The 21862-nt window shown below is 43.8% G+C and overlaps 1 protein-coding gene and 1 long non-coding RNA gene across 4 annotated transcripts in view; one reads left to right on the forward strand and one right to left on the reverse strand.

The window, feature by feature from the left end:
- Positions 1 to 21862, forward strand: part of RARA (retinoic acid receptor alpha) — a 278000-nt gene that overhangs the window by 124526 nt on the left and 131612 nt on the right. The window lies entirely within an intron of this gene.
- Positions 2293 to 21862, reverse strand: part of LOC139154545 (uncharacterized) — a 61212-nt gene continuing 41642 nt past the window's right edge. The window contains exon 3 of the long non-coding RNA XR_011556924.1: positions 2293 to 2400. This is a non-coding gene — a long non-coding RNA (uncharacterized lncRNA). The remainder of the gene's footprint in view (positions 2401 to 21862) is intronic.

The following is a 21862-nucleotide window of genomic DNA, read 5'->3' on the forward strand; positions in this document are numbered from 1 at the left end:
ATTACCTACATTACCTTTCTCTTAATTTCTCACCCTACTCTTCCACCTTCTGCGTCTTTCCCTTCCCTTCGTGTTCTTTATTACCTATTCTTTTTCCATTCCATCTGAAGACATTCCATTTCCTATGATCTGCTAAAAAAACCCTCAAAAAATAGAGGCCCACGCTTTTGTAAACTATAACAAAGTACAATATTAAATCATTTGTTGTGTCTCTCTTTCCATCCCCTTAATGCGGAGAAAATCCTTTTTTAAATCCTTGGTCTCTGTATTGTATAGAATAGAAATAAAAAGAGCACACTCAGTTTAAAAAAATGTTGCTGATTTTAATCCTATTTCTTGCTGCACCTTTGTGGTATTTGGGAATTTCACATCTCAATAGTCTGCTACACACTGTAGATTTTAGTGTTTACATTTTAGGCATGTCCTAGAAAAAGCCCTTTCTGTTTTATTTTTAATGCCAGTGAGTTAAAGGGAAAGTAGATGTAATTTTAATGAAAGCAATTGAATGCAGCCACCTCCTCCCCTTATAGTCTTCCTTTATTTGATAATTATAGTGTTTATGTCTCTGCCAAACTAATAGTCTGGTTGTATCCCGTTAATACAAAAGCACTGAAGTAGGCCTTGCTTCAATTAGGAAGGAATGGGCACATGCCAATATTTAAGACGGGGAATGAAGGGTCTGGCCTAGAGGAATGTCGCGGAACAGTACATGTGGAGAAGGATGAGAAGATCTTATGACCTATAAAGCCCTTCATGGCATTGGACCAGAATATCTCCGAGACCGCCTTCTGCTGCACGAATCCCAGCGACTGATTAGGTCCCACAGAGTTGGCCTTCTCCAGGTCCCGTCAACTAAACAATGTCGGTTGGCGGGCCCCAGGGGAAGAGCCTTCTCTGTGGCAGCCCCGACTCTCTGGAACCAGCCCCTACCCTCCTTGCCTTTCGCAAACTCCTCAAAACCCACCTTTGTCGTCAGGCATGGGGGAATTGAGATACCTCCCCCGGGCCTATATAATTTATGTATGGTATGTTTGTAGGTATGTCTGCTTAAAAATGGTTTTTTTTTAACTATTTTAAATTTTAGATTGTGAATTATTAGATTTGTCATGAACTGTTTTTATTGTGTTGTGAGATGCCCTGAGTCTACGGAAAGGGGCGGCATACAAATCTAATTAATAATAATAATAATAATAATAATAATAATAATAATAATAATAATAATAATAATCTTATACTTGTTTTGGCCTTGGGTTCAATTCATGTGGGGTGGTTAAGGCACAGATTTCATGGTCTGCTTTAGGCATGGAAGCAGTAGTACGTTCTAAAATCCTTTACTACTGGTTCACGCTCGCGCCCATGCATAACATTTCTGCACATGCACAGAAGTTTCCTGGGTGGGTGGGCGGAGCCTCCCGCTGCCAGTGCTACGGTTCTAGGAACCAGTCCCACACTGCATGGAAGAAGACTGTATGACTCCACTCATTCTCTATCCAAATCATGTTACAAAGTTGCTGTTAATGGGAAAAATGTGAAGGGACAGAATTATTTGTATTGCTCAAGTATAAAGCAAAGGTATAAGATAAATTTAGTAAATAAATAGGAAATTTTAATTTTTGAAACAGGGCAAACGTACAAATATATTACAATGTTTGCATGAAAAACTAACTGTTCAATCAAATTGTGGTTTATTCAAACCTCCTTTGCCTTGGTTCACATTGTATTCTGAACTATACATTAATCAGGAGGCTGGCTTTGCCCATATTTTGCAAAAAAAGCTACTGACTAATTCATATAAATATAATCCGTTGTAACTTCACAAAAAAGGAAATTTTCTGGGCTTTCTTATCAGATATAGGGGACTGAAGGGGCATTGATTAGCATTTGAGAGGAAAAAAAGAGTGGGGGGGAAACAGTGCATTGACAGAGTTTTCCTATAATAATAATATTTGGCATTATTATTATTATTATTATTATTATTATTATTATTATTATTAATTAGATTTGTATGCCGCCCCTATCCGTAGACGATAGCTTTCTTGTCCAATGCAACCCCCAGATCCTTTTTGTAATCGATAATTCCTGGACATCATAGTGAAGAACACAAAACTGTAATGTAAACTCTAAACAATGATTAATGTACAATAAAAAACTCATACTCAAATCAAAATCCAAATAATAATTTCACGCTCAGATCTCTTTTCTTATTTTGAAAGGGGGGGGGGGGAGATTTTTGAGAGAAAAATGTATTGCATGCTATCTATAGTTAGCAACTTTGCAGCCAAATTCCAGCAGCGTAAATCCATGGGTTCTTTGGGAGCAGAGTTGTTGTACTGAGTGATGACATCTGATCCATGGACTGCTCATATTCAATATGGCATCCGGTTTCCTGGACTCTGTACCCTTATGGAATAGAGAAGGATATTTGGGAGAAAGGTGAGAGAAATGTTGGCACTACCAGGTAAATAAATTAGGTTTATTAAGAAGAGAGGAGAAGGGTTTATGAAGTAGCAAATAGCATAATGCCTGGGAATTTATCTCCCATTCCGCTAGCTATGGCAAGCATGGCAAGATTCCTCTATTTTTGCTTCCATAATCACTGGCTATTTTCCCTGGCTCTTTCTCTGTTCCTTCCTCCTCCTATCTGTATGCCTAATGCTTACAGTACTCCAGAACAGTCCTTTGATGCCAACTTGAGGTCATGGTATAGACCAGTGATGGCAAACCTTTTTCTGGTTGCATGTCAAAAGTTTGTGTGCAATGCACGCCCCACCTGCACATGCATGAATGACTGCCCTACGCATGAGCACATGACTCCCCATGCCTGCACGCTTCCCCACACACGTGCCTCCCCAGATGCTCAACCAGCTCATTCTGGGTCTGGAAAGCCTCCTGCACCAAACTTTTGCCGGCGTGTAAAGTCTGCCACCACTGCTTCCTATCTTTGTGCCAGCCTCATGCTCCGGGCAGTGTCCAGCATGGCTGTTCATGCTGGCAAATGTTGGTGCCTTTGACTTCTTCTAAGAAAGCACGCCTCTTACCACTTACCACTTACCGCACTTGCCAGGGAAGTGGTGGGATGAGAACTGCTGTTGCCAGACAGATGGGGGTGGCAGGAACAGCAGGCTGGGGTTTCCCTCCCCCCCACCCCCGCCAGAGGGTTTTTCCATTTCTAGATCAACTCCAAGCAAGTTGTGCACAAACTTCAGCAGCTCTGGCGCCACCACCTGCACCACCTGGAGCTGATCTGGAAAGGAAAAAAACACGGCCAATTAGGTGGGGGTCACCCAGTCCAGGTCCCTCTGAATGGTCCTAATTACGTAGTCTCCAGGCTGAGTTATGCGAGCCAACATTGAGAGCCCACCCGAGAGGAACCTCCCTTTTCCAAGCCCCTGCTTTCTGCAGCAAACAAGCTGGGAGCGCAAAAAGCTCTTCCCCTCTACATGCATGCTGTTTTATTAGCGGCTCTTTGCCCCCTTCTGCACCAGGAAAGAGCGGGTGTTCTGAAGCGATCGGAGGCAGGGTTCCTTTTGGGTGGGTAAACACTGGGGTAGTTGAGTGGGGAGGCTACGTAGGGAGATCTGTTCAGAGAGACTGGGTGGGGTGAGTTCTGCGTAGTTCGGCCATGTTTTTTTCCTTTCCAGACCAGCTTCCGGCAAGGAGTGCGGTTAGTGGTGCAAGAGCTGCTGAAATTTGTGCACAGCTTGCTTGGAGCTGGCCTGGACAGGAAATATAACAGCCAAATTAGCAGGACTTGTTCACCCAGGTCCCTCTGAATGGGTCTCCCCATATAGCCTCCCTGCTGAACTATCCCAGTGTATGCACACCAAAAGGAGCCTGCCCTCCAATCTCTTCTGAGTGCCTGCTCTCTACTTGCATGCTGTTACTGGCTCTGCACCCCAACCAAGACCAACAAGGCGCCACTACCTGGGTGCAGAGAGGGGTGAAGAGATGGTAATAAACAGCATACAGGTAGAAGGGAAGACTCTTTTGGGCCCCCAGCTCACTCGCTGCAGAAAGCGGGCACTAGGAAGTGCTCGGAGGGTGGGCTCCTTTTGAGTGTGCTATCAATGTCAGGTCGCATAATTCACCATGGAGGCTACATAGGGAGACCCGTTCAGAGGAATCTGGGTGGGACGATTCCCTTTCGGAGGAGAAGGAGGATGGGAAGGCTAGGACCTGGCCAGGCCTGCCTGCCTTTCGGATTTCGTTGTCCTTGTCTCCTTGCCAGTCCAGGAAGGAAGCAGCAGTGGTGAGAGATGGCTAGAAATGGGTGGGAGGCTCGCCTCGGGCTTTTTCTCGCCCTTTTCCTCCTTGGGTTTTGGGACACCATTGTGGTGTAAGCCCCACCCCTGGCTATGAGCGAAGTGACCTGGAAGAAGCAAGAAGCCAGAAGAAGCACAGCATCCGGGATACTGCTTCACTGCCAATTCTGACAAATTCCTTTTGTGTCTAATCACACTTGGACAATTAAGAATTCTTCAGTAGCTCTCTGCCTTCTTGTGGCTTGAAAGTCCAGCTGGAAAGGAAGGGAGGTGGTGGCCGGTCTGAAAACGGAGCTACAGCTGTCCTTGTCGCTGCCGCCTTCCTCTTCCCCTCCGCCCAGTAGGAGGGTGCCTAAAAGCGGAATCGCTAGTCAGGCTCCCGCCTAAAGTCAGGAGACGTGCCACCAAAGCCCACCATGGCCACTAAGGTGAGGAGACCATCCTGGCTGGCCTCCCCACTCACCTGCCCCAGGTGGTCGCCCCTGCCCCCTTGTGTTTTGTTTGTGTTTTGAAATGAGTTGGGCACATGCGCTTGTGGAAGCAGAAGTAATGGCGGAGACTTTCCTGAAGCCTGGGGAAGGCGAAAATAGCCTCTCCTCTCTGGAAGGCCAAAATCAGCTGGCCAACATGCGCACTCGTGCTGGAGCTGAGAGGGCAACATTTTGCGTTCTCTTGGATATGGTTCTGTGGGCCACCTGTGGCACACGTGCCATAGGTTTGCCATCACAGGTATAGACCATTAGGTGATTAAAAGCACATGGCCCTTTTTTGATGCCTTCTCTCTCACCTTGTAAACATTCTCAGATTAACTTCCTACTGCTACTCCATAGCAATCCTGCATCTGCAAAAACATTTCATTTTCTCCTCCTTTCTCTTTATAAGTGACTTGTATGACCCTGGTTGTTGTTGTTTTTTTGGTTCTCCCTCTTTTCTTACCGCAGGGGCTAGAGGCATGTCTCCAAGTGGCATAAAGACAATAATTAAATCCTGGCAAAAGAAGTTTTGAAGGGGCCCACATTGTCTTAGATGCTTTATAGGATACATGTGGGGATTTGACTACCTCGCGTACAAAAGAAGCATCGTGTACATTCTTTATAATCTTCTATATTTCAAATATTGTGACACTGCATTCTGATTCATTTGAGGCAAAATAAATTGGTCTAGGAATAAGATCCATAATTTTTTTATTCATGAATTAAAATGCGATCATGGATCAGAAAAATGATGATGTTTGAACACAAGTAAAAAAGAGCTGCCAATGAAAATCACAGCCTAAGATAGAGTGGTATGAATTTGGAGGAAAAACTTTGAAAAATAAAACTAACAACTCAGCATTCTTTGAGTTGGAAGTCTTTAAGAAGTTTAGTAGCACAAATAAGAAAATGTAAGGGAATAGCAGACAAAGCTAAAGTGTGGAGTTAAATCTGTCCTTGACTTCGAGTTGCGTTCCCATAAGTGCTCCAAATCCAACCCCTCCTGAATCCTGCTGATCTGTATCTAACACCAATTTAGGGTTGATTTTCAGGTGACCAGATTCTCATTTATAAGCTTGAATCAATCTTTTATATGCAACTTTAGGAATGGTCCTGATTATTTGTGCCTGGTGGAGAAGATAAAACTGATTTACAGAGTTATGTGCTATGCCTAGCTATTACAATACGATCAAGAAGAATATTCTTTTGGTATGGATATATGTAAATGCATGTTCCTTTTGAACAAAAGAAGCAAAACAGTTTTGTTTGAAACCACACACACATGGTGATGCTGGCCCCCTCAGAAACTGCAGGTGGCATACCATGTTTCCCTGAAAATAAGACCCTGTCTTATATTTTTTTGAACCCTGAAACAAGCGCTTGGCCTTATTGCCATGCACTTCAAAAGACCAATTGGGCTTATTATCAGGGGATGTCTTATTTTTGGGGAAACAGGGTAGCAAATCTGTTTCTCAAGGACCATTTCAGATTGCTGTTTGGAAATGTGATATCAAAATTCCTCCACACCTAGGAAATTGTACTAATTTTTTCCCCTAGTACAGTGATACCTTGTTTTACAAACGCCTCATCATACAAACTTTTCGAGATACAAACCCGGGGTTTAAGATTTTTTTGCCTCTTCTTACAAACTATTTTCACCTTACAAACCCACTGCCGCCACTGGGATGGCCCACCTCCGGACTTCCATTGCCAGTGAAGCACCTGTTTTTGTGCTGCTGGGATTCCCCTGAGGCTCCCCTCCATGGGAAACCCCATCTCCAGACTTCCGTGTTTTTGTGATGCTGCAGAGGAATCCCAGCAGGGGAATCCCAGCAGCGCAAAAACGGACGCTTCGCTGGCAATGGAAGTCAGGAGGTGGGGTTTCCCAGTGAGGGGAGCCTCAGTGAAATCGCAGCATCGCAAAAACACAGAGGTCCAGAGGTGGGGTTTCGAGGACTTCGGTGTTTTTGCGATGCTGCGATTTCACTGATGCTCCCTTCATTGGGAAACCCCACCTCCGGACTTCCGTTGCCAGTGAAGCGTTCATTTTTGCGGTGCTGGGATTCCCCTGCTGGGATTCCCCTGCAGCATCGCAAAAACACAGAGGTCCAGAGGTGGGGTTTCGAGGACTTCGGTGTTTTTGCGATGCTGCGATTTCACTGATGCTCCCTTCATTGGGAAACCCCACCTCCGGACTTCCGTTGCCAGTGAAGCGTTCATTTTTGCGGTGCTGGGATTCCCCTGCTGGGATTCCCCTGCAGCATCGCAAAAACACAGAAGTCCAGAGGTGGGGTTTCCCATGGAGGGGAGCCTCAGGGGAATCCCAGCAGAGCAAAAACGGGCGCTTTGGCTGGCAAAAGGGGTGAATTTTGGGCTTCCACGCATTAATCGCTTTTCCATTGATTCCTATGGGAAACACTGTTTCGTCTTACAAACTTTTCACCTTAAGAACCTCATCCCGGAACCAATTAAGTTTGTAAGACAAGGTATCACTGTACAGTAATACCTCATGATACGAACTTAATTGGTGCAAGGAGGAGGTTCGTAAGACGAAAGGTTCGTAAGACGAAACATTGTTTCCCATAGGAAACAATGTAAAGTCAATTAATCCGTGCAACCAAAAAACCCCCCGCAAAAAAACGGCTTTCCGCGACTGCTGGGAAGCCGCGTAGCTGTTTTAAAAGGTGACAGCCAGCCTGGGGGGCTTCCCAGCACCCCCCGAACCCCGAACCCGGGTTCGGGGGGGTGCTGGGAAGCCCCCCAGGCCGGCTGCGACCTTTTAAAACAGCCGCACGGCTTCCCAGCTGTCTCCCGAAGCTGAACGCCAAAGCCGAACTTCCGCGTTCGGCTTTGGGAGGCAGCTGGGAAGCCACGCGGCTGTTTTAAAAGGTGACAGCCGGGCTGGGGGGCTTCCCAGCAACCTCCGGAACCGAACCCGGGGTTCAGAAAAATTTTGCCTCTTCTTACGAACTTTGTTCGAGTTACGAACCGGCGTTCGGGAGGCTTCTGGTAAGCCCCGCCGCCCGGCTGTCACCTTTTAAAACAGCCGCGCGGCTTCCCAGCAGTCTCCGAACGCCGGTTCGTAACTCGAAAAAAGTTCGTAAGAAGAGGCAAAATTTTTCTGAACCCCGGGTTCGTATCACGAGTTGTTCGTAAGACGAGGGGTTCGTATCTTGAGGTACCACTGTACTTAGTTTTCTAGATCAGATGCTTTCAAAAATTTTCAAAACCTGTTAGTAAAATGAAATGTTTTCTTGGGAGACCTATGGTCAAAAGCAGAGGTGGGTTCCTACTGGTTCTAACCGGTTCTTTAGAACTACAGTATTAGTAAACTGGTGGTGATGTCACTGAGCCGGTTCTGTTGTTGCCAGTGTGTGGGTGCCGCTATCTTGTGTTTGGCTTTTGCGCGTGAAGTGCGGGTGGAACTGGCAGAGAGGTAAGTTAGAACCCACCCCTGGTCAAGAGGCAGAGTACTAATGATTAAAAAATTGGCAATAAAATGAAAAGAAAACTACAAAATTAACATTTCCACTATACAGGAAAATAATAATAAAAGTAGAATTTCTGAATAGAGGTTAATGTATTACCCAGGCAGGTTAATGCCTTGGGGCATTCTCTCTTGTTACACAAAATGTGCAAAATACTCTTTTCTTCTTATGAAATTTTGTCCATTTTCTTTGGAAATACTCAGGAGGTTTGTCTTTCAGGTGGAGATGTTTGGTTTCCAGATATCTTTGTAATTTTGCACAATTCAAGCTACTGTGGCGCAATATTTGTTCACGTTCAATCTGTGTAAAACTAAAGTTCATAAAGCACTGATCATATTTGCATTGCTTTCTTGTGCTTATTTTCTCAAACTGTTTCTCTTAAGAAACAACACAGCAGCCGAGGAATTCATTTCACTTACTGTGTTTTCACCTTTTTTATACTGTTTGTAATTGTACTGGTTTTTAGCCAGTATTCCTATCCGGAATACCATACCATATCGGAATATAAGATGCACCTTAGTTTTGGGGAAGGAAAATAGGGAAAAGAATCTGCTTACCGGGTATTCATCTGGCTAGCATCCTTAGTTTGGTCAGCTTCAGCACATTATTTTATTCCCTGGTTAAGGGCTTTAATATATATATATATTCTGAGAGAGTAACAATGAAAGAGCTTGCAATCCAGTAAGAGTTGGAAACATCATTAGCACCTGGAAAGAAACAGTCTGAGCAAGTAGAGCAATGGAAAAAACCCTGCAAAGACTTAGGGCTTGGAAAACATTCTTCTTTGCAGAGAGTAACAATGAAAGAGCTTGCAAGTGGGTAAGAGCTGGGTACATCATTAGCACCTGGTTAGGGCTGGAAAGAAACATTTGGATCAAGTTAGACCAATGAGGGGAAAAAACTGCAAAGACTTAGAGCTTGGAAAACATTCTTCGCAGAGACTAATAATGAAAGAGCTTGGGTATATTAATATTAATATTAATGTTAATGTTAATATTAATATATTAGATTTGTATGCTGCCCCTCTCCGAGGACTCAGAGCGGCTTACAACAATAAATACAATAGAATACAAATCCAATATAAACTATATTAAAAAACCCATTATTATTAAAAACTAGCAATTCTAAAACAATCACACCAATCTCATATGTTGAGTCAGGAAAAGTGAGGTGAGAAATTAATCCCCCCATGCTTGGCGGCATAGATGTGTCTTCAACATATTACGGAAGGCAAGGAGGGTGGGGGCAATTCAAATCTCAGGGGGGAGTTGATTCCAGAGGGCCGGGCCATCACTTCCGGCACATCACTTCCACTGCTTCGCCGACTGGACATGGGGTGGAGATGTACAACTGGATGTCATCACTGTACTGATGACACCTCACCCCATGACCTTGGATGATCTCACCCAGCGGTTTCATGTAGATGTTAAATAGTAGGGGGGAGAGGACCGACCCCTGAGGCACCCCACAAGGGAGAACCCTCGGGGTCGACCTCTGACACCTCACTAACACCGACTGCGATCAGCCAGAGAGGTAGGAGGAGAACCACTGCAAAACAGTGCCCCTCACTCCCAACCCCTCCAGCCGTCGCAGAAGGATACCATGGTCGATGGTAATGAAAGCCACTGAGTGGTCAAGAAGCACCAGGACGGAGGATAAACCCCTGTCCCGGGCCCATCAGAGATCATCCATCCATTAATAGCATCTGGTTAGGGCTGGAAAGAAATATCTGGAACAAGTAAAGCAATGAAAACCCCCTCCCACAAAGACAGGATTTGGAATACATTCTTGGCAGAGAGTAACAATGAAAGAGTTTGCAGGCGGTAAAAACTGGGAACATTGTTAGCACTTGATTAGAGCTGGAAAGAAACATTTGGAGCAAATGGAGAATGAAAAAAAATCAAAGACGGTTTGGAATACATTCTTGGCAGAGAAAACCCTCAAAAACCCCTTATTTGGAGAGAGTAACAATGAAAGAGCTTGCAAGCGGTAAGAGCTGGGAACATCGTTAGCACCTGGTTAGGGCTGGAAAGAAACTTACTCAAAGCAAGTTAGAGTAATGAAAATAATTCTGCAAAGACTCAGGGCTTGGAAAACATTCTTCGCAGAGAGAAACAATGAAAGAGCCTGCAAGGTAAGAGCTGAGAAGATCGTTAGCAGCTAGTTAGGGCTGAAAAAAAAGCTACATTCAGAGTATAAGATGCACCCTAATTATCACCCTCTTTCAGGGAGGAAAAAGGTGTGTCTTATACACTGAAAAATACAGTAATAATTACAAGGCTTCACCAAAAACATAATGAAAATAATATGCATAAATTGAGAGATATCTAGTACTGTATAGGTATTAATATTATGGATTTTGTATTCATTGTGAATGTTTGGCTGTTGCCATTTAATACCCTCTTCTTCCTTTCTGACTGCAAACCCATGTATATGTACAGTATGTTTACTCCAAAGGAACTCCCTCTCCAAAGGGATTTGAGGCACAGGTGCACTACAGGCTAGCAGTACAATCCTAAGTTTATTAATTCCCACAAAGCTCAGTGGGACTTATTCCTAAGTAGGTGAGCACATAATACTATCTTGATGATTAAGCTGGTCACTTGGGGACACATGCATGTATTTTCTGCAGCCTATCGTTAAAAATTGTCAGTGTACTTATCTGATACAAATATTATTCAAGGATATACGATATACCATACACACACACACACACACACACACACACACATGCATACAGACACACACACACACACACATATACACACACTTATATAACTACTGTATTTTCATAACCTACTGCATTTTGTATAAATGAGTCCTATATTTCATTATACTTGTCTATATAAACAGTCTCTAGAGAATTCGCTCATAGCTGGCAAGTATAATCAGGTCTTCAATCCATTGAATGAAAGGGGCTGTCCAATTTTGTTTCCAATACTGCAATATAAATCTTGCAGCCATAGTAAGGACATGGATAATTCTTTTATATCAGTTAATTGTCAAATTCCCTATAATAGCTATGTAATTCAAGATAATATTACCTTCTGAAAAGTTTAGATTTCTGGCATTTATATTTATATAGTCAATTTTCTCCCAGAATAGCACAATCTAAAGGTTCCCTTCAAATATTAAAAAGGAAGGGTAAAAATGGGCATTTATTTATTTAAAATATTTACCATATTTTTCACACTGTAAGATGCACCAGACCATAAGATGCACATTAGCTTTAGAGGAGGAAAATATGAAAAAAAAAAATCTGCCTCTGCTTCCCAACATTTATCCAGTATTCATCTGGCTAGCGACCTTGCAGCAAACAGCCTGGTAAGTTTCAGCACGTTATCACAGCCCCAGCATGTGGCTCGTCAGGGCTCTGCTCTGTTGCACCTACCACTGTCAACTGAGTTGAGTTGTTGCCGCGGAACACTGGAGCCTTTGCTGCTGATCAGATGATTAGCAGTTGGATCGGTCTCCCAGAATACCATGATCAGCTGCCCTAGGCGGGAAGGATTGTTGTAGTTGCCTATCTCTGTCACCACCTATTGCTGCATATCGCTGTTTGCCACCATTTGCCATCCAGAATGACAATCAGCAGTGGCAGCAGCAATGCCCAGTGCCTAGAACAGCTGATTGGTGGTATACCAGGAAGCCAATCCAACTGCCAACCAGCTTCACAGCAGCAAAAGCTCCTGCATTCTCTGTTGGCAGCAATCGGTGGCAGCAAATATTGCCGCCTCACCAACCTCCCTCTCCCCACTGCAATACTCATTCCATAAGACATACAGACATTTCCACTGAAGAACAGTGCCTCCCACTCCCCACCCCTCCAGCCGGCGCAGAAGGATACCATGGTTGATGGTATCGAAAGCCGCTGAGAGGTCGAGAAGCACCAGAACAGAGGATGAACCCTGGTCCCGGGCCCACCAGAGATCATCCATCAATGCGACCAAAGCAGTTTCTGTGCTGTAGCCGGGCCTGAATCCTGACTGCTGAGGGCCTAGATAATGGGCTTCTTCCAAGGACCACTGGAGCTGGAGCGCCACCACCTTCTCAACAACCTTCCCCATAAAGGGAAGGTTGGAGACTGGACGATAGTTGTTGAGAATGGCTGGGTTCAGGGAAGGCTTCTTGAGGAGGGGGCGCACAAGTGCCTTCTTGTAGGGATCCAGAAAGGACCCCCTCCCCAAAGAAGTGTTGACAGTCTCCTGGACCTAGCTCCGTGTCACCTCCCTGCTGACCGAGACCAGCCAGGAAGGACACGGATCCAGTAAGCAGGTGGCGGAACTCACAGCTCCAATGGCCTTGTCCACTTCATTAGGTGTCACCAGATCAAACTCTTCCCAGACAGATGGACAAGTACGGGCCCCAGTCACCTCGACTGACTTGTTGTCAGTCGACTCTGTTATCCAATTGGAGTCGAGGTCCGCTCTGATCCGAGTGATTTTATCAGCGAAAAACATGTTAAAATCCTTGGCACTACTCTTGGGCAGAACCACCTAGTCGATGCCGCCTCCCTGCGGGGAAGGATTGGAGTCAGGAAGTCAAGCCGCAGTAGAAAATGGTCCGACTATGACAAAGGCAACGCTTCTAAGCCCCTTAGTCTCAGACCATTACTCAATTGTTCAGAGAGGAATACCATGTTGGGTGCGTGCCCCCCCTCGTGAGTCGGACCCTGCACTACTTGAGTCAGGTCCATGGCTGTCATGGTGGCCATGAACTCCTGTGCCAGTCCAGAGGTTTCGCTGAGTGATGGCAGGTTAAAGTCCCCCAAGACAATAAGTCTGGGGAACTCCACCACCAGCCTGGCTACCTCCTCGAGTAGCACAGGCAGGGCTTTTGACATGTAGCTGGGAGGCAGGTATGTGAGAAACAAGCCCACCTGAACCCCTAAGTTCAACTTCACCAAGAGGGACTCACAACCCGCAATCTCTGGAGCAATGAGTCTACGCAGGCAAAGGCTCTCCCTGGCTATAATAGCCACTCCTCCCCCTCTTCCCTGGGATCGAGGCTGATGCCATATCTGAAACCCGGCTGGGCAGATTTCAGAGAGAGGAACTCCTCCCTCCGGGCCCAGCCAGGTTTCAGTCACACATGCCAGGTCGGCCTCCTCATCCAGGATCAAATCCCAGATGAGGAGAGCTTTATTTACCACCGACCTGGCATCTCTCGTTCCCCTAGAACGGCTAGCTCCATGGCTCCCACCATATCTGCCTCTCCCCAGCAACACCGGAATATTCTGACCCTCTGCTACCCCAGAGATCGGTATACCCTCCCCTCCTGCCTCTCCAGTGTCAGGTAGGCCAATTAGATCATTCATACTACAGTGGAACCCCGACATAAGAGCTGCTCTACTTAAGAGCAACTCGAGATAAGAGCTGGGAGGGGAGAGATATTTTTGTTCTACTTACAAGCCCAAATTCGAGATACAAGCGCCAAGGAGCTGTCTCCTGAAGCCAAACGCTAACTTCCGCGTTCGGCTTCAGGAGACAGCTGCGAAGCGGCGCGTGTGTTTTAAAAGGTTGCAGCCGGCCTGGGGGGCTCGGGGGGGGGCTTGCAGCTTTCTTTCTTGCTCTTTTTCTTTCTCTCTTTTACCTTCCCTTCCTCTATTTCTTCTTTTCTTTCTCCTTCCCACCTTCCCTCCCTCCCTCCTTTCACTCATTCCTCTCTTACTCTCCCCTTTCATAAGTTTCCTTGCTTCCTTCCTCTGTTCCTGTCCCTTCCCCCTTTCTTTCTTTCTTTCTTTCTTTCTTTCTTGCTTTCTTTCTTGCTCTTTTTCTTTCTCTCTTTTACCTTCCCTTCCTCTATTTCTTCTTTTCTTTCTCCTTCCCACCTTCTTCCCTCCCTCCCTCCCTTCACTCATTCCTCTCTTACTCTCCCCTTTCATAAGTTTCCTTCCTTCCTTCCTCTGTTCCTGTCCCTTCCCTCTTTCCTTCCTTCCTTCCCACCCTCCGTCCATTCATTCACCCATTCCTCTCTTGATCGCTTAAAGCCGGTCCCTGGTGCAAAAAGGGTTGGGGACCTCTGTCCTACAGGATTGGGTGGCAGAGAAGTTGAACATATGTAAATTTAAAAGTTTAAGAAAGTTTACAAGTTAAGTGAAAGAAACTTCATTATTCATTTATATGTACATGTACATTTCTTCATTAAAAACATGTCTTTCTGCATAATTTAGACTAACTTTGTGAGTTTTTTGAGGGCTGGAACCAATTAAAATTATTTACATTAATTCCTATGGGGAAAAGTCGTTCGAGATAAGAGCTGCTCGACTTAAGAGCCCAGGTCCGGAACGAATTAAACTCGTATCTCGAGGTACCACTGTATTTCCATTCATTTCATCCATACCAAAATCCCACCCATAGCATTCATTCATTTCATACATATTATCACCTCTGCCCAATTATCCATCAAATTTTTAAAAAAACAAAAAACCCAATTTACTCTAAAATTTACTCTAAAATTGATATTAATTAATAATATTAAAATATATAAATTAATTATTAAAAAATTAAAATTAGAAATATTTTTAAAATGTGAAGAATATAGGAGATAGTCCAGTTCATTAGTCCATCAGTCAAGTAGCACCTAAGTTCTAAAAAAGGTCAGTTCTGGAGTTATTCAAGTTCAGTGGGAAATGTCTGGGTCCTGGGTTTACTAGTTCTATTTCCCAGGCTCTTTTGTGCCGACCGCTGCCACCGGCCGGTCCTCCCGATCTTTTCCTCTGTCTTCAGCTCCTCCATTTCTACGGAACCCCCCAATTTCCGCTGGTCCCCCTGGTCGCCATCCAACACCTCTGTAGTTGTAGGGGGAAGCAAAAAATATGGTACTCATTGTGCCTTCTTGCCTGATTATCTTAACTAGGATTTATTTTGGGGGTAGGGCTTATGTTACAAGCATCTTGAAAAACAGTGCTAGGGCTTATTTTTTGGGTGGGTCTTATTTTCAGGAAAACAGGGGTACTTTTGTTATTTCGCTAATCCATGTTGGAGTCTTTCCATCTTGTCTTGTAATACTGAGCATAACTCTTTGTGCAATTTGTAGTTTTTATTCTTTAGGTGTTTTTGGTATTTGAAGTACATTTGATCTTGTTTTATTGTTTTCCCCATGACAACTATATGAAAACCATTTTGGGAGGGGAATAACTATAATTTTATCTCTTCCTTCAAGAAGCTCAGAAGGGAGGAACCTCAACCAGTTTCCCCCACTGTTCATACTTACTTTCTCACTTCTTTGTGAAATTATAACTGTATTATCCCCAAATTCAGTGCAGCTGTGGCTGATATTGTATAAAATATAGCTTTTTCTGTTGTGGCATCAACTGCTGTAAGATACAGCCTGCTTCATAATGTATATTGAACAGTTATGAAAGCATTATGCAAATAAGTAAGTACTTTTGCAAATTGCAGGCTTACAATTATAATAAATTGGAAGATAATTTCAAATCATGGTTACTCTTCTTCCACCTGATCTGGAGTTTATTCTTCTTGTTTGCACTTCCATTAGAGTGAAGTTTTATTTTCCCCTTTAAAAAATAAATTGACATAGCTGCCCATCCCCCCATGTTATTTTCTCTCATTAAATTGAAGTTTTGTCTGACAACAGCATTTAGAATTTGCACATTTTTGTCTGCTTCAATTGATAGCAGAGTAAGGGTGAGTAGATAGAATCTATGTGGGCTATTTTCCTTCTTATTGCTGTTGCTTCCTTAATTAAATTGAAAAATTAAACCAGGGAGATGAAACAAGAAATAATGCCACTGGGCCTTAGGAATTAAGGAGGTGGGGAGGGACCCCAAGACTTTAATTAGGCCTTTAAATCCATGTGTAAAATAAATTTAGCCCAGGGACAGTAATGTTGGAATGATAAAACTCTTTGATAAAAATGCCATATTCTTGGCAAATGGCTGAGATGGACAAAACAGCTCCCCATTCGCAAAATTAAAAAAAAAATGTTCTCTTTTGTCTTTCCCACTCCTTCCTAAATGATGCCCCAGGACTTTGGAGATTATTAATGGTGTCTTTTGTTCAACCTATAGTGCTCTCTCCCCCCCCCCACCCGGAATTGTCTGCTTGCCTCAGGGCCCCTGGAAGCTGGCGATCGGTAAAAAGTGATAAATACAATAATCTTGTCTGCTTCTGATTAAATTTATTCCTGACAGCATCGTTTATCACAAAGAGGCTGGGATAATCACAAACGCTCTAGGAAGGTTCTGCAGTGTGTATGTTGTTGAAGAGGTGGGTGGGTGTGGGGAGGGAATTGAGGGGATATTGGGCAGGTTGGCTGCACGTTTTTGCTTTTTTGACCACAGAGAAAAGTTAGTAATCTGCAGAGAAGTGCTTGTTCCTTCTCCAGAGAGCAGAAATTAGGAAGGCTCGAAGTACTGGACCAAAAGGCAGAAATGAGGTAATAAGGCACTTGCAACAAAGGCCTCCTACTCAGCCATAACCTGAGATTTAAGACAGGAGAGAACTTGAGCATGGTTTATTTACTTCTGTAGGCAATTGCTGCTTTGGGATGACAGCTGGCTTGTATTTCATATGGATTTGTCACATCTACACCCATGCTTGCAACAGAAATGGAAACTCCTCTTCTATCAGCCAGTCACATCTTTTAAGGAAATGGCAAATTATTCCGCAATATCAGGAATGTGCATGTGAATCCCTGTGCATTTGGATATTTTTTTCCCCTTGAGGCTTTCAGGGAACCAATGCTGAAGGGACTACGAATCAGGTGTTTGGATGGGAAGTTTACTTTAGAGCATAAATTTCTATACCTGTACTTGGCTTCTAAAAACTGGATGAACTAGTTGAAAATCAAATGACTTACCCTCTCTTTACTGCATCTGATAAACTGAGCTGCAGGTCACAAAAGCTTATGATTTTTAATAAAACGTGTTAGAAATAATACGTATTACTATAACCTGTGGCTTGTAGACTGGAAAGCTGAAAGCCCAGGTTTGGGACCCTAGCACCACATTATGGGGTGATTTCATGTCCTTACCCCAGCCCTACCAACCTAGAAGATCGAAAGAATGCAAATGCAAGTAGATAAATAGGTATCACTTTGATGAGAGGGTAACAGTGCTCAATAATATCGTACTGGACATATGACCACAGAAATATCTTTGGACAATATCTTTGGCTCAATGCTCTTGAAATGGAGATGAGTGCCCCTTATGGTTGGCACAATTCAAAGTGTTGGTCATTGCCTATAAAGCCCTTCATGGCACCGGACCAGGATATCTGCGAGACCGCCTTCTGCCGCACGAATCCCAGCAGCCGGTTAGGTCCCACAGAGTTGGTCTTCTCCGGGTCCCGTCGACTAAACAATGTCATCTGGTGGGATCCAGGGGAAGAGCCTTCTCTGTGGTGGCCCCGACCCTCTGGAATCAGCTCCCTCTAGAGATTAGAACTGCCCCCACCCTCCTTGCCTTTCGTAAACTTCTTAAAACCCCCTCTGTCATCTAGCGTGGGGGAATTGAGACATCTCCCCCTGCCTATGTAGCTTTTGTGCATGATATGACTGTATGTATGTTTTTTATATTGGGGTTCCTTGCTTTTTAGACTTTTTAAATGTACTATTCTTATTTTAGATTCTAATTATTAGATTTGTCATTATGTATTGTTTTTATCACTGTTGTGAGCCGCCCTGAGTCTATGGAGAGGGGTGGCATACAAATCTAATAAATAATAATAATAATAATGGCTAGCAGAGTAAAATTGGACTACCATTTGTCCAAAACTGTGTATGGACTCCTGCTTGAGTGGGGGGGTTGGACTAGATGATCTGCATCTAGTCGAACCCCCCCTTCCAAACCTAATAATCTAATCTCTGAAAGAAGTCCTTTACCTTCTACTTTTCCTAACCACGGGTTGTGTGATCAAAATTTGGATACCCACCCACACTTATCATTGCAATGGTGCCTTAGGTTTTCCCCACCTTCCTTTCTCTCTTGTACCCAATGGCTGCCCTGCATTTTCCCTTGTGGGGTGACAAGTTGCTCCAGAATTATAGGGCTCTGGGGTTGTTGGAAACTCCCCAGAAAGCCTCAGCTACTTTAGGAAGTGTCAGCAAACATTTATTTGCCCATTTGCTTTCTCTCTCAGGCCTTTTGCCTTTGGCATACAGCTGCTATAGGTGAAGCATAAGTACCTCGCTGCCTTTGCGGTCATGAAACCTTGGTCTCTCCAGCTTTTCCTACACATGGTTCCCCAGCTCATTCTAGCAGTATGGCACCAAACTGCAGTACCCATGAAGCATCAGCAACCATTCATTTCCCCAGCTGCCTTATCTTCCAGTTCCCCACGTGGGCCTTTTGCATCCAGTTGCTGTGAGCGAAGCAAAAGCATCTTGCTGCATTTACTGTCTCCTTTTAAAGCTCAGACTCTGTGCAAACATTTCCTACATGTGGCTCCCTGAGACTTTGGAACTGAATTGCCTTTGAAAAGATTTTAGAAACATAGAAACATAGAAGAGTGACGGCAGAAAAAGACCTCATGGTCCATCTAGTCTGCCCTTATACTATTTCCTGTATTTTATCTTACAATGGATATACAGTATGTTTATCCCAGGCATGTTTAAATTCAGTTACTGTGGATTTACCAACCATGTCTGCTGGACGTTTGTTCCAAGGATCTACTACTCTTTCAGTGAAATAATATTTTCTCACGTTGCTTTTGATCTTTCCCCCAACTAACTTCAGATTGTGTCGCCTTGTTCTTGTGTTCACTTTCCTATTAAAAACACTTCCCTCCTGAACCTTATTTAATCCTTTAACATATTTAAATGTTTCGATCATGTCCCCCCTTTTCCTTCTGTCTTCCAGACTGTACAGATTGAGTTCATTAAGTCTTTCCTGATACGTTTTATGCTTAAGACCTTCCACCATTCTTGTAGCCCCTCTTTGGACCCGTTCAATTTTGTCAATATCTTTTTGTAGGTGAGGTCTCCAGAACTGAACACAGTACTGTATTCCAAATGTGGTCTCACCAGCATTCTATATAAGGGGATCACAATCTCCCTCTTCCTGCTTATTATACCTCTACCTATGCAGCCAAGCATCCTACTTGCTTTTCCTACCGCCCGACCACACTGCTCACCCATTTTGAGACTGTCAGAAATCACTACAGTGCAGCTTTCCAAAGGCAATTCAGCTTCATGGAGGCTTAGGAGGCCACATGTAGGAAATGTTGGAGAAACTGGAAAAGGAGACAGCAAAGGCAACAAGATGCTTTTCTTTTACCCACAGCAGTTGGGTGCAGAAGGGAAAAGTAGGGGCACGGAAGTGGGAGAGAAGGCAATTAGGCAAACAGATGCTTGCTGGGGCAAACTGGGGTTTTTTATGCTTCCTGGGGTATGGCAAACAGCTCCAGAGCAAGGGTCACTTGCTGCCCCATAAGACAGGTTGCAGGTTGCTAAAAGGCAAAGATGAGGGGAGGATAGATGTATGGGGGATGTCACGTACCTTACTGAGGCTTGGAGCTGGGAGGGGACCAAGTCTGCAATGGCATGGATTGGAGAGAGTGCTCAGTGATGGTCAGAATACCAAGGGTGCTGTTGTAAAGTCAATGTGGTTATGTGACATCTCACCCTGCAACTGCATTAACCTATGATGGCAATCTTGGTTTCAGTTGCAGCTATAAGTTGAGGAAGTTTAAAGAGGACAATCAGAACTGCAGAAAAAACCAATTGCTGCCAACCTGCCTTCCATTGAGGACCTGTATACTGCACGAGTCAAAAAGAGGGCGGGGAAAATATTTACTGACCCCTCACATCCTGGACACGAATTGTTTCAACTCCTACCCTCAAAACGTCGCTACAGAGCACTGCACACCAAGACAACTAGACACATGAACAGTTTTTTCCCCGAACACCATCACTCTACTAAACAAATAATTCCCTCAACACTGTCAGACTTTGTACAAAATCTGCACTTCTATTCTACTAGTTTTTCTCATCATTCCTATCACCCTTTTCCTCCCATGTTGACTGTATGACTGTAACGTGTTGCTTATATCCTAAGATTTTTATTAATATTGCTTCTTCATTGCTTATTTGACCCCTATGACAATCATTAAGTGTCGTACCACATGATTCTTGACAAATGTATATTTTATTTTATGTACGCTGAGAGCATATACACCAAGACAAATTCCTTGTGTGTCCAATCACACTTGGCCAATAAAATTCTATTCTATTCTATTCTATATGAATAATTAAGTTCATGTCACACTTAGCAATTGGATATTTTTCTCTCCATGACAGTCCACCGACTTTGCTTTTGGTCAGCATATTTTTTTTCTTTGCTTCCACCTTGTCCAACATTAAAGACTTCTCCAAAGAGCAGGGTCTTCATGTGGTCTATCTGAAGCAAGATCATTTGAATTTGGTCACTTCTGCCGCACAAATCCCAGTGACCGGCTAGGTCCCACAGAGTTGGCCTTCTCCAGGTCCCGTCGACTAAACAATGTCATTTGGTGGGACCCAGGAGAAGAGCCTTCTCTGTGGTGGCCCCGACCCTCTGGAACCAGCTCCCCCCAGATATCAGAGTTGCCCCCACCCTCCTTGCCTTTTGCAAGCTCCTTAAAACCCACCTCTGTCGTCAGGCATGGGGGAATTGAAATTTTTCCCTTCCCCCTAGGCTTATAGAATTTATACATGGTATGCTTGTTGGTATGATTGGTCTCTTAAATTGGGGTTTTTAAGATTATTTTTAATATTAGATTTGTTTGCATTGTCTTCTTTATTGTTGTTAGCCGCCCCGAGTCTTCGGAGAGGGGCGGCATACAAATAAATAAAATAAAATAATAAAATAAAATAAAATAAAATAAAATAAAATAAAATAAAAAATTGCAAACTGTGGGTTGATCCATTTTTTACTCGCTTGTCTGTCCAAAGTGTGCTCAGGAATCTTCACCAGCTTCAAAGTTCAGAATTCTACTTCTTCAAGTCAACTTTCACTTCCATTAAGAGTCACAGAAAAATGCTTTTGCTTGTACTGATCCCATAGTTATGGTTATATAAATATGTCACGTCATCTGAATATTTTTTTCTAAGCCTGTTATTGACTGTTCTACGGCGTGCTAGTCCATAATATATTTCTTGACAGTTGGTTCTTTTATGGAACCAAGTGTCAAGGATTGATTATCAATCCTAAAGGTCAGAACAAACCCACTGCACCAGTATCTTTATTATCATTTCTAAAGCTGTTTTAAATGTTGCTATAAGTTTGCTGTTTATGTTTAATTTTAGTCCCATTTTAAAAATTCTGCTTCTTGACGTTTGACGTCTGAAATGGTATAGGATTTCCTGCTTGAGCAGGAGGTTGGTCTGGAAGACCTCTAAGGTATCTTCCAACTGTTATTCTGTTATTTATTACTACAGCTTGCGGATCCATTTGGCGGGACCCAGGGGAAGAGCCTTCCCTGTGGTGGCCCCGGCCCTCTGGAACCAACTCCCCCCCAGAGATCAGAATTGCCCCCACCCTCCTTGCCTTTCGTAAACTTCTCAAAACCCACCTCTGCCGTCAGGCATGGGGGAATTGAAATATCTTCCCCAGGCCTATATAATTTATGTATGGTGTGTTGTGTGCATGTTTTTTAAATTATGGGTTTTTAATTTCGTATTGTTAGATTTGTATTGT

Source organism: Erythrolamprus reginae, chromosome Z, assembly GCF_031021105.1.
Source record: "Erythrolamprus reginae isolate rEryReg1 chromosome Z, rEryReg1.hap1, whole genome shotgun sequence".
Taxonomy (NCBI): Eukaryota; Metazoa; Chordata; class Lepidosauria; order Squamata; family Dipsadidae; genus Erythrolamprus; species Erythrolamprus reginae.